This window comes from Lygodium microphyllum, chromosome 4, assembly GCF_053477565.2.
Source record: "Lygodium microphyllum isolate KBCC chromosome 4, Lygodium_microphyllum_v1.1.10, whole genome shotgun sequence".
NCBI classification, from domain to species: Eukaryota; Viridiplantae; Streptophyta; class Polypodiopsida; order Schizaeales; family Lygodiaceae; genus Lygodium; species Lygodium microphyllum.
In genome coordinates, this window is record NC_141138.1 from 37,295,583 (window position 1) to 37,311,401 (window position 15,819).

Sequence of the window (15,819 nt, forward strand, 5' to 3'; positions counted from 1 at the left end):
CGATTTCCCTTATGGCTAGTCCTTTGTTCCATATCCCTTGTCTCTATGTTTTTAAAGTATTAGTTTATCGGTCATTAGAGAATCCTACGGACATTATTTTCTTTTTGTGAGGGATGCACTACTTCTACCATCTCATGTTTATCTAAAAAATTTCAAACTTTCTCCTTTATTTTCTAGTAGTAATTTTTTTGTTTTTTTGCATGTTTCTATATCCTTTCATAACTTTAAACTAATTAACTTGCTCAATTTTCTATCTCTTTGATTTAAAGTATCTTAGTAAGATATATTTTATATATTTTTTAAATTGATTTTAAATATTCTTAATGATCACATTTTTATTTGAATTTATTAATTATGCTAATTTATTATAATGTTTTCTCAATCTATATCAAAATTTCTATTTGATCCTAGTTATTTACTAGTTTTGTGATTTATCCTAAGTTATAATTAATTTTCTAAACTTTTTTAATTTTGTTACTAGTTTATTGTGATTTTTTAGTTAGCTTAAAATTTTAATTACTTAACTTAATTTACACTAGTTTTGTAAGTTGCCACAAAGGTGACTTAAAGCCACTATAGTGACTCATGTCCTATTTCACTATATGAAATAACATAGGCATATGATACAAAAAGTGGATGGACTTTCCCAACATTGTAAGATAGTAGAGCAAAAGATTTGGAACAAGTATCAAAGTAGAAAGTCATTTTCTACAAAAAAATGGATTCTCAAAAGTACATGAAAATTGGTCAAAATGGCACACAACAACACTATTTGGAGCTCTTTAGAAAATTGAAAATATTTATATAATTCTAAAATTCTTAATTAGAATACCTATTATACATTTCAAAGTATTTTTCTTGAAAGTTTTAGCTTAATTAAATTGTTTTTGTGATGGTTTTGATTAGAAACATTAATTCTTTTTTATTTTTTGCAAAAATGGTCTTAAAGATGAACATTTAAAAATACACTTTGTAGCTTTTTTTACCCTCTCAATGTTTTTTTCAACTACTATCTTGTGTTTATCACTTTTTCTAAAAGGTGTTTCTTCTTGATCTTTCTCATTAATGACAAATGGAATTTTTTGTAAATGGTCCAAATTGCCACAAAAATGTCTTTTTACTGTTCAAGGCTAGTATTAACGAAAATTTTAAAAATTATTTTAAGTTTATACTTTTTAAACGTATTTTACTTTAATTATAAATATTAATTTAATAAAATTATTTTTAAAATTAAATTATTTTATTTTTAAAAACTAGTAATATAATTAATGATTATTTTTAAAAAGAGAAAGAAATTTTAAAAAGTGGAAAAAAAAAGTAAAAAAGAATAAAGAAGAAAGAAAAGCATTAGTAAAGTTTAAAGGGAGAAAGGGGGAGGGGACCTTAAAGGGGAGAGAATAGGCACTCCAATTTCTCTCACATGCATCCAAAGAGCAATCCTAGGTGAGGACTCTCATAGGCAAGGGGTTAAGAGTCTCTAGCAATATATGTCCAAAACTCTTCCACCAAAAGAGAGGCTTTAGAAGTGACTCCCTCCTCTTACAAGTGAAAGAAGAAAATGCCACATGCCCTCCCTACTATTTGTACCATTGAAGCTCCTCTAGCAGTAGTGCATTGCAATCATCCATGGATAGCATAGGAGTCAAATGTGCAAGCTAGTATGAATGAAGGTCCCTATCATCCATGATCATCGACAACTTAAAGGCTAGATATACCAAACGTGCAAAACCATGGATGGGCTTACACATCCATGCCAATCTCCTCTCTCTTATCTCTAGAATGTGTGCACACTATGTCTTTCTAATATGTTTTTCTTATGGGACATTGATACTCTCTAGAATCATAATTATTTTTATTAAATTTTACTAACTTTTATTTTTGGAACTATAACTAAGTGTAATTTAGTAATAATGCATTTTTTAGCTCAATGCCCTATTTGAAGCCCAAAACTTATGTTGTACATCATAGTTTTCCTCCTATTGAATAAAATTTTCCCTTAGGGTGAGAATAAAAGTGATGGTTATACCCAACACAACATAAAATGTACAAGTTACCTTGACAACCTCTCAGTGCCAAATGATGAAGGAAGCTATCAAGAATATGTGATGAATAAAGCTAGGAGACTACCCTGGATGGGTCCGTCCAAATTAGGGTTTTGCTTATGGAACATAGATTCTCTATAGAATTGTTATTTTTTTAATTAAAGTTTGGTAAATCTAAGTTGTTCTACAACTATAACTAACAATAATCAAGTAATAATACATTTTTAGAGCTCAACACCCTCTCTAAAGCCCAAAATTGGAGCTAAGAAGGGATGGTTAAGAGATCTCAAGCCAAAATTGTATTTTAGCCCAACGAACCCACCCAATGTAGTTAAGGCATCGAGCAAGGGGTGCTCCTCAACTTGCCTAGTGACCCACTAAGACTATAAAGGCAATGGTTATCTTGCCAATGGAGCTCAAGTGTTTGCCCCAAAGAGGCTAGGGCATCGAAGAATGGGTGCTCCAGTGGCCTACCAGGACCTACAAAGGTGGATGGAACCACAATGGACTTCATATTATTTTTGTTTGAGTGTCTTGAATGGTAGTTTTCTTTCTATTTGTGTGTATTAACTTGTAATTTTCCTCCTATTAAATAACTTGTGCCCCTAGAGAGAGAGTAAGAGTTATGGTTAGTCCCAACACAAGATAAAGTGGACAAGCTATCTTGACCACTTGTGGGTGCCAATGATGAATGAAGCTATCAAGAATATGTGATGAATAAAGCAAGTAGACTATCATGGTAATTGCCATGATAGGGTTCAATGATGCAGGAATGTACCTAAACATCTTGGTAAAAGCATACATATTTTTTGTACAAAACCATATAAAATATATGATATTGTATAGTACAGATAGGTCATAGATTTTATGGAGGCGATTATGAGTAAATAATAGCTTGATTTGAGATACCTCCAACAGGGTGCACACAACAAAGATATGGCATCAATAATCTATAGAAAATGAGATTAAGGAGACTGAGTGGCATATAACTTATCTACTTATAAATGGATAAACACAATATTAGTGAGTTTGGGAATCTCCCAATTCCCATTTTTTGAATACAAAAAAGGTGGCACCTGGATACAAGAGGATAGAGGCTGCCAGCCTTGGCACCTCTAGCAAGCACAAGTTTGCCACGGGTGATCTTCCAGGTAGAATTCCCAAAATGAAACATGAAATCCAGCATCATCAAGATACCGTGCAGACATAGGATTAAGTGCTCTATAGCTCAATAGATTCCATTTTTCAAGTGTTTTCCAATGATAGGTCGCATCATATGGTTTTGAGAAACTTATGAAAAATCCAAATATTTGACCACGTGTCCCAAACTTATGGAAAATTCGCATATTTCCCAATATGATGTTGATAGGTCATCCCAAATTAGGGTTTTGCTTATGGATGTATGTATACTCTAAGATTGTAACTCTTTTTATTGAAGTTTGGTAAATTTGAATTATGTAGCTATTACCAAGAGTAGTTCAATAATAATGCATCTTTTAGCTCAATACCCTCTCTTAAGCCCAAAACACGAGTTATGAAGGGATTGTTAAGAGAGCTGAAGCCGAAATTATCTTTTAGCCCAAGTTATCCCACCCCAAAGTAGTCAAGGCATTAGGAAAAGGATGCTAGTCAAGTTGATTTGTAACCTACCAAGACTATAGAGGAAATGAATATCTTACCAAGGGAGTCCAAGTGATCACCTTAGAGAGGCTAATGCATTAGAGAATGGGTGCTCATCAACTACACAATGTGCCCTACGAGGTGGATGGAACCACAAAACACTTTGTTTCTTTGTTTGGGTGTCTTGAATAGTTCTTTTCTTGTTTGAGTATCTTACATATTATAATCTCTCCTATTGAAAAAAACATTTTCCCTAGGAGGAGAATAATAGTGATGGTTAGATCCAACACAACATAAAATGGACAAGCTACCCTAACCACCTACGAGTGTCAATGATGAAGGAAGCTATCTAGAATTTGCAAATATATGGCACCAACAACTTGCAAAAATGAGATTAAGGATAAGTGATGGATATCATGTCTACTTATAGATGGATGTGACCTCCCTAATTGAGGTTTTTCTAATGGAACATATATAATCTCTAGGATCTCAATTATTTTCATTAAACTTTGGTAAATTTGAGTTTTAGGACTATAACTAAGAGATCTATCAAGAATATCTTATGAATAAAGAAAATAGATTGCCATGGTGAGTGTCACAAATATGGTGGATCTACAACCAACCACTCTCTGAGTGAAAGGGAAAAAATGTGCACAAATGCATGCTTATAAGAATAGAATGCCAATGCATGTGGTAATGCAAATCATGCGAAATCTTATGCAATGGTATCACTCAAATAGTGCTCTTATAGGGAAAATTTTTACTTGTTATAAGTGACCTTTTACAATAAGCATCCTCATGATATGGATAATGACTCTAAGTACAAAAATAATGTCTTTGAAGTAATCAAAATCCTATAAAGACCAAGAGTAGAAGATCACCCCCTCTCAACATTGGATGGTGAAAGGAGAAGTAAGCACTCCCTCTCTCCCCAAGATGTTGATGTAAATGGGTGAAAGTAGAAGCACCCAAGGAAGAAGATTGAGCTCCATATCTAGCTAAAAACTTGTGAAATCAATGGCCTCCAAGGTCATGCCTCAAAGAAGGCAATAACTCAATCTTGGAAGGAAAATACTTCTTGCTAGTCCAAAGTATAAAGCCGGATCAAGGAAGTGCAACTAGGGCAATGAGTATTGAATGATCCATGTATGATATCTTTCACAAATAGGAGAGTAGCCCCTCTTACTCTACCATACATTTCCATGTGGAAAATGCAAGAGGGAACTTTCTTCTATTCCCCATCACCTTATTGGATCTTGATTTCTTGTAGTGCCAATACATTTGGTTTTAACCATCTCACAATTCTACAACATATTAGTTTCTTATTATCAGAGCATCGGCCCCTTCCATTTTATTCCTAGAATTATCCATCTATGTTCTTGAAATAAAATTTCAAGAAATTGCAAAGATTTCATACTCACAACCTTACAATTCAATGAAATGTTGACTCTAGATGCAATAGACAAGATAGGGAAGGTGTACATCATGGCTACATGCACCACATGTGGAGGCATTACAAGAGTGTGTATAGGTAGGAGGCATTGCAAGGTGGCACATCTATTGAAATGGCGAGCTCAACATATGCGGACATTGATGATGAACCACTTGACTAGATGGGTCCACATGTCTGCACTTAGCATGTCAATGGTTATTATGATCCTCACATGGCCACTGACTTATCACTTATTATATTTAGTTTATTGTACCTACCTACAACTAGCATAGTTATAGGACCACTCAATTAGTATGGTCAGTTATGCACTCTTTGACTTAGTAGGCCACTTTCCTTAATATTGTATCTTATCTATACTTCATGTACATTGTATTGTGTATGGAAGAAGAAGGAAAAAACCAACAAGAAAATGTTTTCGCCTCCATCTCTCTTCTTATGTTCTTGAGTGAGCTTCCTCTTATGTGTATGGTGTGTGTTTGGCATAGTAGCTCAAGCAACTCCCTCCACCATGTGATCCTTGACATGGTATCAGAGAGGTGCCACTGAGAGAGGATGGTTTTAAATGCTAAAGTGAAGGACAAGAAGCAAGGATTCAAGCAATCAAGTAATGGGTAAGAATCTATGTCATTCTTCCACACTCTCTCTTGGATAGTGACTACGAAGGCACTAGAAGCTAGATAGAGTGAAAATTTATATACTATGATTTTGGATGTATCGATCCAAAGTGGGTACAGATGTTGGAGATTTCAAATCTATAAATTTTTAGGTGTTTTCTAGGAAGTAAACATAGGTTTTATTTGCAAAAGTAGGTTGAATATTACATTTACTATTGAGCAATCAGTGAAAAAGCTTGCTTGGTATATTATTGTGCACTTGTTATGAAAGGTTGCAAAAGACTTGCTTGCTGTTTTGTATAATTTTTGTGAAAATAGCAAAGAACAGCAGAAATCCTATAATTGAGAAGCTGGATAAGTACACCTCATGAAAGTTGCATGTGATGAACTTCCTCATTGGATAGGGTCTTTATAATTTCATTTCAAGTGAAGAAAAGAAGCCAGAGTTGAGTATCCTTGCAATTTGTAGATGAATTAAAGACATAGAAATAATGGAATACAAAAGAAAAAAATGTGATGTATTGGCTATCTGTAGTCATTGATAATACTATACTAGGATATATCAAGAATATAAAAACTTCACATGCAACTTGGATAATTTTTGAGAATATGTTTTCAGTAAATACAAAGGCACGAAAGATTAAACTCAAGCAAGAGTTGAATACCTTGAAGAAAGGGAAAATGTCTCTCAATGTTTTGGAGGTGAGGAGCATTGTAGATGATTTAGCAACAATTGATGCAATTCATGATGATGATGATTTAGTTTCATCTACTTTGGGTGGCCTTAATAATGAGAAGGTGTGTAAATCATTTCACTTATATATATCTACGAAAGCCATTTTCGATGAGGTGATCTCTTCATATCATGTTCCAACTAGACCAAATGGATGTACAAAAACTTGAACAAATTTTCCACCTCAAGTAAGGTGGCAGATTGGTTTATACATATACCGTCAAGTTCACAATATTCAATAGTCATATTGATGCAGATGTATAGTTGAAGGATAAACAATCAAATACCCTATATGTATAAGGTTTCAATAAACTTATTTGGAAAGCCTTTGCTTTTGATGATCTTTTTGGTGAGTAGTTTTGATAGTGGGATTTTAGAAACCCAAGACATGCCAAAAAAGAGTAGAATGATGCAAATTTAACATTGAATTTAAAGCTTGATGGAAACGGAAGATGTGGACCCAACAATTTTAATTTAAATCCCCACGAAAGTGAAAGACATGAAGTCGAAAATTTTTAGTGACCATGGAAGACGAGAATGAAAATTTTGACTTTTGTAGTGGTTGCAAGTTTTTCATAAAAATTCAAGTGCTAGATTGAAGTAAGACAAGTTCCTGGCTATTCCTGACCTCAAGTCAGACACGTAGAAATTTTTTGATTACGAATGGAGTGCTAGACGACAGGGAAGAAATTGAAGCTGGACATTTGAAGAGCCAAATTTGGTCAAGATTTTGAAGGGCCAAAATTTGATCAAGATTTGAAGGGCCAAAATTTGGTCAAAATCTGATTACACAACATGATTCCTCTATTTTTTCACTTCCAATTGCTTGATTTCTCACGTGAAATGGCAACCTAAATGGAAACTTTAAAAATATGTATTTCTCTCTCCTCTCTCTCTCTTCTCTTGATGTATGTTTCTATGGTTCGATCAATGAGAGAAGGGAGCGGGCTAAATTGAGAGATTATGGATTGAGAGATGATGTTGAGTCATGATGGAGCATATATTGATGTTTGAAGGGGTGTTAGTGATTGTTATTGAGTGTTAACAACCCTCCAAATACAAGATACGTGTGAGATAAAGCATAGTTTATGAGTAAGTAATAAATTTTATCATTTTATGATAGATATCAACTACAAATGATTGCTCTTTATTGTCAATGACCTATTTTATGAGAAACATTAAGAAAATAAGCAAGAATCGATCATCTATTGACTTTTACATAGACATACAAAACTCCCAAATTTGTGATTATAGGGTAAATCATGGATTTTGGGGGTTTTGATGTATTAATGATGTTTTGATGGGACGAAATGAGGAACGAAAATAATTCTCAACAAGTTTAATCAAGTCACATTAGAAAATCAAGAAATATCACTATTTATTGATAAACAAATAGAAACGAATAGAGAAAAATAGATTTTTTGCACTTAAAACATAGGATTAGTTAATGCATGTGTCCATGGATATATGGTAGGGTGAAAGCATGAGTTTTAGCCTCAATATAGCCCTATCTTTATGTTAAAGTGAGTATTTATCATTATTTATGAATAAAATACATCAAAATGCTCTCTTAACCTATCACCACAAATGCACAACCCTAAATGGTAGGGAGGGGGAGATGTAATAAGTATTGATTACATGCTGAATCTCATTTTTTTCTGATGCATTTTACATATATGATATGTGTGTTTTGAGAATTAAAGGGTTCAGTAACATGAGCATGCTCGATGCTAACCCTATGCAATGCAGTAATTATGTTTAGAATAAACACATGAAAAGAAATGGTTTCACATTGTCACAATGCTAGTTTATAGATGAATGAAAATGGATGAGCACTATGAATCATTCAAAGTTGCATTGCATTCAACACATGATATCAACTTGCATGCATGGTGATTGTCTTCATAAACATTGACTCACGTTGAGGGTGAGGTATCCTAAGCTATAGGGTTAGTGATTTGGTTTCTTTGGGGAGTGTGTAGTGAGGATTACCTTTTATATCTTGGAATGATTGATTAAAAGAGAGGATTATATATCGTACACACTTTATGTTTGAATGGTGCATCTTAGGGCCAATCCTTGAGGTGTAGGAGAGCTATAGAGGGGCCATGGCAATTAGTTGAGGGGTGCTTCCTGTGTCTATTTTACATGGGGTATAACACCAATATGTGTAGGGGCTCCCTATGAGGAGTTTAGGAAGGGTTATTTGTTAGACTATAAATGCTACAAAGATTTATTTAGTTAAATCAGTGTGTAGCCTTAGGGCGCTCTTGGCCGCAACGCCGTGGGGGGTGTTTTGGTTGAGAATAGATGGTGTGTAGATCCAATGTTGTATGCGCGTGTAGGAAATGCCGAAAAGTCCCACAAAAAAAAGAACTCTACAATTCTTCATAAAAGCTAAAAGAGAATTTGCATGACACGAGACAAAAAGACAAATTGGGTGCAATCTCTCCCCATGCATTTTGTGAGCGCTTCATAAGGCACATATTTATAGATTTATTTACCTCAAAGCTCAATAATAGCCCACTTTACAAATAGCATGCTTTTTGTTTGCTTTTGCTCAAATATAAAGTAAGGTGTTTGGGCGTCTGAAAGTCAGCGGGCTATGCCCAAATACAAATACTAAAGAATGGAATATTTAACTGAGCACCTAAGTGCATAGAAAATAATGAATGCTTGTCGAACACTTTAATAAATAAGTAAGCTTAAATAAATATTGGCGCCGTGACTTTAGCAATAAGGCACACACCCATAAAAAATAATAATTCTTCTAGGAATTTTGAATTCATGCCATCGCTTGGTGCTACCCAACACCATCGCTGCCTGCTCTACACATCAACTGAAGCATTTATAATTGTTAGAAAATAATAAGATAAAACCCACAAAAGTGAATACCTAGTAGTCTTTAGCTACAAAATAATTAAATAGGTTGGAACTTTGTCCTAACCTTAATTTAATATGAGTGTGCACTTTAAACTCATAAACATCATTTAATTTGCTATGTATTTTATGGAATCACCCACTCTAGAATCACCCACATGCACATTAAATTAATCTGATGCCCGAAAGGACGAGTGTCCCCACCAACTTCTCGCACAAGGAATCCACCTTGTGTATGAGCCTCGGGCAAATAAATATAGTTTTACGGAATCCAGCGAAAAACCTCATAGAATCCACCATGGAATAAAAAACCTCACAAAATCCACTGTGGAATATTCCTCCTAGCATCATACCCTCGGGGTGGGATAGTAGTTGTCCTCAATTGCTATTAGCTCAATGTGGAGTGAGCAGTGAAGGGTAAGCACTTAGGTCACGGGTGTGCATCTAGTAGGCTTCTTCAACAATATGATTTTTAAACTTAACCAAAAACCTAGAATATCGACGGAGAGTTCTAGTGGCCATAAAGTCAGTGCCTAGAATAGTTTTAGGTTTAAGGATTTCAGTTTCTTCTTCAAACAAAGAAGGATTTTCATAGATAGGGTGGACATGTAATTAGCCTCTAAAAGGTCGTAACAAACTAATATGAAAAGTATTATGGATCTTCCGATGTTAGGGTAGTTCTAATTTAAATGCATTGTCATTGATCTTGTGATGTATTTTGAAATATCCATAAAACTTAGGTGCTAACATAACAATAGGGTGTTTCTCAACACTTCGCAATCTTCTCTTTTCAATGCATAACCATACATAATCATTATCAACATTAAAAGTCATGGCTTTTCTTTTCTTATTAGCTTGTTTAGTGTATGATTGCTGGGCTTTCGCAATCATATCTTTAACTTGAGCAAAAATAGTAGCATGCGTTGTGGCAATATCATCAACAACTTCAACTTTGTTTGACAATGATGTGACATGTGTAGGCAATCTATGTCCATAAATGATTTCAAAAAAAGCTTTATGAGTAGCTGTGTGTGGTGTATTATTGTATGCAAATCGAAGTAGGTGAAAATGTGTATCCCATGTTTGTGATTTTGAAATTGTGTATGCACGCAGATCTAGAATTGTAATATAGTAGCTTCTGTTTGCCTATTGGTTTCAGGATGGAATGCAGATGAGAAATCAATCTCGATACCCAAATTAGCAAACAAAGTAGTCCAAAAATTATTACAAAATTTAGAATCACAATAAAAAATAATAACTTTTGGCAAACCATGGTTAGTGAAAAAAATATTCAAAAACAATTGTGCAGCTTGAGATGTAATTAATATTTACTTGCATGGTAGAAAATATGCTTGTTTGCTAAATTGATCTACTATAGTCCAAATCATATCATGATTAGCTTGTGTATTAGGCAAACCAATTATAAAATCCATTGAAATATGTTTCCATGGACGTTCAAGAATTGGTAAAGGCATTAACAAACCATATTGCTTACCATGGTGTCGCTTGACTCTTTGGCAAATTAAACACTCAGAAACAAAGTTAGAAACATCACATTCCATTTTTGGTCAGTAAAAATCTTCAATCAATGTTCTTAAAGTGGAAATAATACCTCTACATCCTCTATATGGAGGACAATAATTTTCATGCAACACAAATAATCTAAATTGAACAGTGATACACAATCTTTTCTCATAAAACATAACTCCATCAGAATAAGACAAAGAATCAATTGGAATCCAGTTATTAGTAACTAATTTGTTCCAATTAGCTTGAAAATTGGGGCCATGGTCATAGGTATCCTTCATAGGAATAAGGAAATCAAAAGATAGAATGGAAATATTATAGATACTTGGTCTTCTACTCAATGCATCGGCAACAACATTTTCTCTACCTGGTTGGTATTGGATAAGTAGATGAAAACTTTGAATGAAAGTAGCCCATTTAATATGACGATAAAAAATTTGTAGTTGACTAAGGACATGTTTGATACTTTGCCAATCAGTTTTGATCATAAATTCGGATCCCATAAGATAGTGTTTCCATTGATGTAAAGCTTGTACTACAGCTAATAATTCTTTATCATAGGTGGAATACTTCAATTCAGTAGGTTTAAGTTTGCAACTAGGATAGGCAATGGGATGTGAATCTTGCATGAGGACAACTCCTATTCCTGATCTATTAGCTTCACTACTACTAGAAAGAATGTTTGATTAAAATCAGGTAATTGCAAGATAGGTGGATGTGTTAAAGCATGTTTCAACAAATCAAAAGATTTTTTCTGGTTTTCAGACCAATGACATACAACAACTTTCTTTAACAACTTCGTCAAAGGCAATGTAAGCGATGAGAAATTTCTCACAATTTTTCTATAAAAGCTGGAAAGACCTAAGAAAGAATGTAACTCATGCACATTTTTAGGGATTGGCCAATTCAAAATTGCCTCTATCTTTTTAGGATCAACACGAATACCATCAAAAGAAACTATGTGACCTAAGTATTCAATTTGGGTTTGGAAAAACTCACTATTGTCAGGGTTAGCATACAATTGATTCTCTTTCAATAATTTAAAAACCAAAGATAGATGTTCACAATGCTCATTCTCATTCTTATTGAAAACCAATATATCATCAAAGAAAACAATCACACAATTCTTATACTTCAAAAATATGCAATTCATCATAAGACTGAATGTGGCTAGTGTATTGGTTAAACCAAAAGGCATAACAAGAAATTCATAATGACCAAATTGAGTTTTAAATTCAGTTTTGAAAATGTCAAGTGTATCCAATCATACTTGATGATATCCAAATTTGAGATCTATCTTGCTAAAAATAGTGGCCCCTTGTAGTTTATCCATGAGGTTGTCTACCCTAGGGATCAAATATCTATTCTTAATAGTGATTTTGTATAGGGCATGATAGTCAATGCACATCCTATAGGTGTTATTTTTCTTCTTAACTAACAGGACAAGTGTACCAAAAGGAGAACTACTAGGCCTAATGAGTCATCGGTTCAACAGTTCTTCAACTTGAGTTTGGATTTCTTTATGTTCAATTTGATTGTCTCTATAAGGTGCTTTACATTGTGGTTGAGAACTTGGGATTAAATCTATTTTATGGTCTTCAGGACATGTAGGTGGTAAACCAAGTGGTAGATCAGCAGCCTTTAAATGTAACAAGTGGGATACGCACCGACTAGGGTTTAGACACCCCGTCACACTAACCACAGTATTTAAGGTATAAGAGCCCCAGATTAGAGCAACCAGTTATTATCAAGATCACACTCTTCACCTTTATCTCTAGCTTCCATGGCTTCCTTCTCCCTTCTCTCCTCTTTTCTCTTTTTCTCTCTCCTCTTCTAGTCTTCTTCCTTCTTCCTCTTGTTCTCTTTCTCTCTCCTCAGCTCTCCTTCTCTCTCCTCTAAGCTTCTTTCATTACAAGTGGTATCAAAGCTTCAGGCTTTGGTCCTTTTCCTCTTTTCCCTTTCTCCCTTTTCAAATCTCAAAAACCCTAGTTACTCAGCTTACAGGTACAGGTACAACAAGAAGTACTGCATTTAACTTCATCTTTTTTGGAGCAAGTAGGAGCTATGGTTGGAGAGTGAGACATATTTAGAGGTAAAACGATTAAAATAGCAAGTTTTCACTTCTTTTCATGCAAATTTTAAGGGTTCCAGGCCAAGTTTAGAGTCCTAGGAGCTTGAAGAGGGCAAAACCTCAATCACTTTTTCCTCAGCCCTCTTTCTCTCTCTTCTCATGCAAGATGCCATGGCTGCTAGCCCAAAGAAATCCAAAACAATCTGACTTGAGGGTGCTCCCTGACATCAAACAGCCTTGGGACTTCTTCCCTAACCCCCCAAGCTTCAAATGAAGTGGTGGACTGGGGGGATTTGCTGCCTAGGAGGCCTGCAAGACAGCCCCGTAATTTTCCATGCATTTTGGGCTGGTTGTCTTGCCCCTCCCCAACCCTCCTGCCACTCCTCTTGGTGCCCTCCCCTCCCTTCCACTCCAAGGCACTAACTCAGTACATTGGCCTTGCCCCTTTGGCACTTTTGCTTCTGGGAATCATCTTCCATGGTGGACAATAGCTAGCGCACTGTTTGAAACAGTTTGGGGCAGCCATGCATTCTTCTAATTGAAGCTTTCTCTGACCTGGAGAGCTCAACCCCACAACCCCCTCAGATCGTGAAGGATTTATCTTGCCCGGATGAAGCCATTGAGCTCAACATGCATGGGAGCTTTGCAGGCAGCCATGAAAGCTTCACTTGAAGCTTCCCATTCTTGAAGCTCAAGCTCCGGGATAAGCTTGGGAGCCTTCTTCATCAAGCAAGAGCACTCAAATGCTGAAGCACTCTTCCATCGATACCCAACCAACAACCGGACTTGATCAATGGAGCAAGTGGCATCATGATGATTGAGGCTTCAATGATCAGCCCAAGCATTAAAGAGGTATGCCATTCTGATCTTAATCTCTCAATTTAGCCACTTGCTGGGCTTAATCCACTGTTGGAGAGATTCAAGATTGCATACAAGCATCATACCTCTTCCTGAATTTCATTGTAATGGCTGACATTAATCCCTACCTTGTCTTATGATCTTGGATGAATATTAGCCATTGTAAATTGGGTAAGTAGCAGCTTGGTAGTCCATTGAGTCACTGGACTGCTAAGGTAACCCCTACCACAACCTTCATCATTCCTTGCATCTCATGAAAAGGCCCAATGTCTTCTTTCCAATGCATCTCATGCTGATCGCTAATTAAAAATGTCTGCCATGTATACTCCGACTTAGAAAAAAGGCCGATGCAAGGCGAGGTGGTAAGACAAAAGAGAGGTGACCCTCCCTTACCACTTAAGACCCTAAAGGGGTGCACAACCTGGCATGGGGGGAACTTTGCCCACCTCCTGATGATCTAGAGCCCAATACTTGTTTGTAGGTGTAGGTACATCCATGAGCTCCACTCCCCTGCCCCAACGATCTCTCTTGGACACCCCACAATGCTAATGGCATCCATGTATGTATGGCAGTGAATGTACTTATGCATGAATGGCAAAGTTGATGGGTATGCAATGATGCTTGGAATTATGTTTAGTATGCTCAAGATGCTATTGATGTAGCAGATCAGGCCCCTTGATCTATGCTCTATCCATGTAAAACATTGGTACTAAGGGACAGGCAGTGTTTTTGGTCACAGTCTTGCAGAACTGTCACAAAGATCCCATTGCAGGAAAAGTTTTCCTAAATTTGAGGGTAAACCCTATAGCTCATCTTGAAGAGGTATTTTCCCCCTCTGGTTTGAATCAAAAATCTCCCCAATCGGAGCTACGGTGTGAAAGTTATGCCCATTTTTGTGCACTAGGGTCAGTGTGGACAAGATGCACACCGCTCCAGGGCAGGCACTATAAACCCCCTACAGAAAATTCTGATCATTTTTTGTCATAAAGAAAGAAGCCGTTGTCCCCTCCAACTTGAGCCCAAAACCTCATTAATCGGAGTTTCCTACAAAGAGTTACGCCCTTTTACTAACAACAAGTCCTGTGGACTGCACCCAGATGGCTGGCTAGAAAGGCAAAAGCAAGGCCCAAGGGGAACTCCAGAGGGATATTAGAGACTCCTGGATCTCCATGAATGAGGAACCAAGATCAACGCAATATTACCATGGTGACATATAGGAGGAAACGCCTGAAATGGACCCGTATGCCCTTCTCAATCACACCCTCTGCCAACATGAGCTCCGTCATATGGAAGGCCACAATGATATGGTCACCAACCACTGCCAAATGATGTCCAAGTTTGATGAAGGGATCGAGCACACGGCTATCTCAAACTCAAAGACCCAATAGACCTTGGAACAGCTCACTGCTCTTGTTGCTGAGTTAGCAACTGCTTCATCCCAAGAGAAGACCAATGACTCTAGACATGAGTCTAGATGTCCTCCATAATAGGAACTGTCGCATGGCCCACAGGTTACACTTGGCACTTAGGGAATTTTCCCTTCTACCTATGAGATCAGGGAACCCTCTCATATGCATGATGAGCCCCTATTCAATTCCCCCGTCCACAATGCTGGCAACATTCACTTGAGGCCTTCTCCCACCTTGGGTCGAATTTCACCCGCTCTACCTAGGAGCCCCCATGCACCACATATGAATCAGCCCCATCAAGGACAATATGGGACAAATGGCTGTTGAGATATCAAGCTCCACTCGTGATACGCCAGGGTGACCATTGTGTATTTATGTCACCGACTTGTCAGTTGCAGATGCGGTTGGTACACCGCCCCTGAATAATAGCTACATGATAGCTATCCTTATCTACTCTAGTTCGTGGCTCAGTTAGTATGCCACCTTAGTTAGTTGAGTTTGGTTTGAGACCCATATCTAGGGTTCTTCTATTTCTTTGTACTTGAGTTCTTTTGGCTTACACAACTAAGAAGAGGAAAACTGTTTTCAGCCTCCACCCTTGTGTGTCTTCCC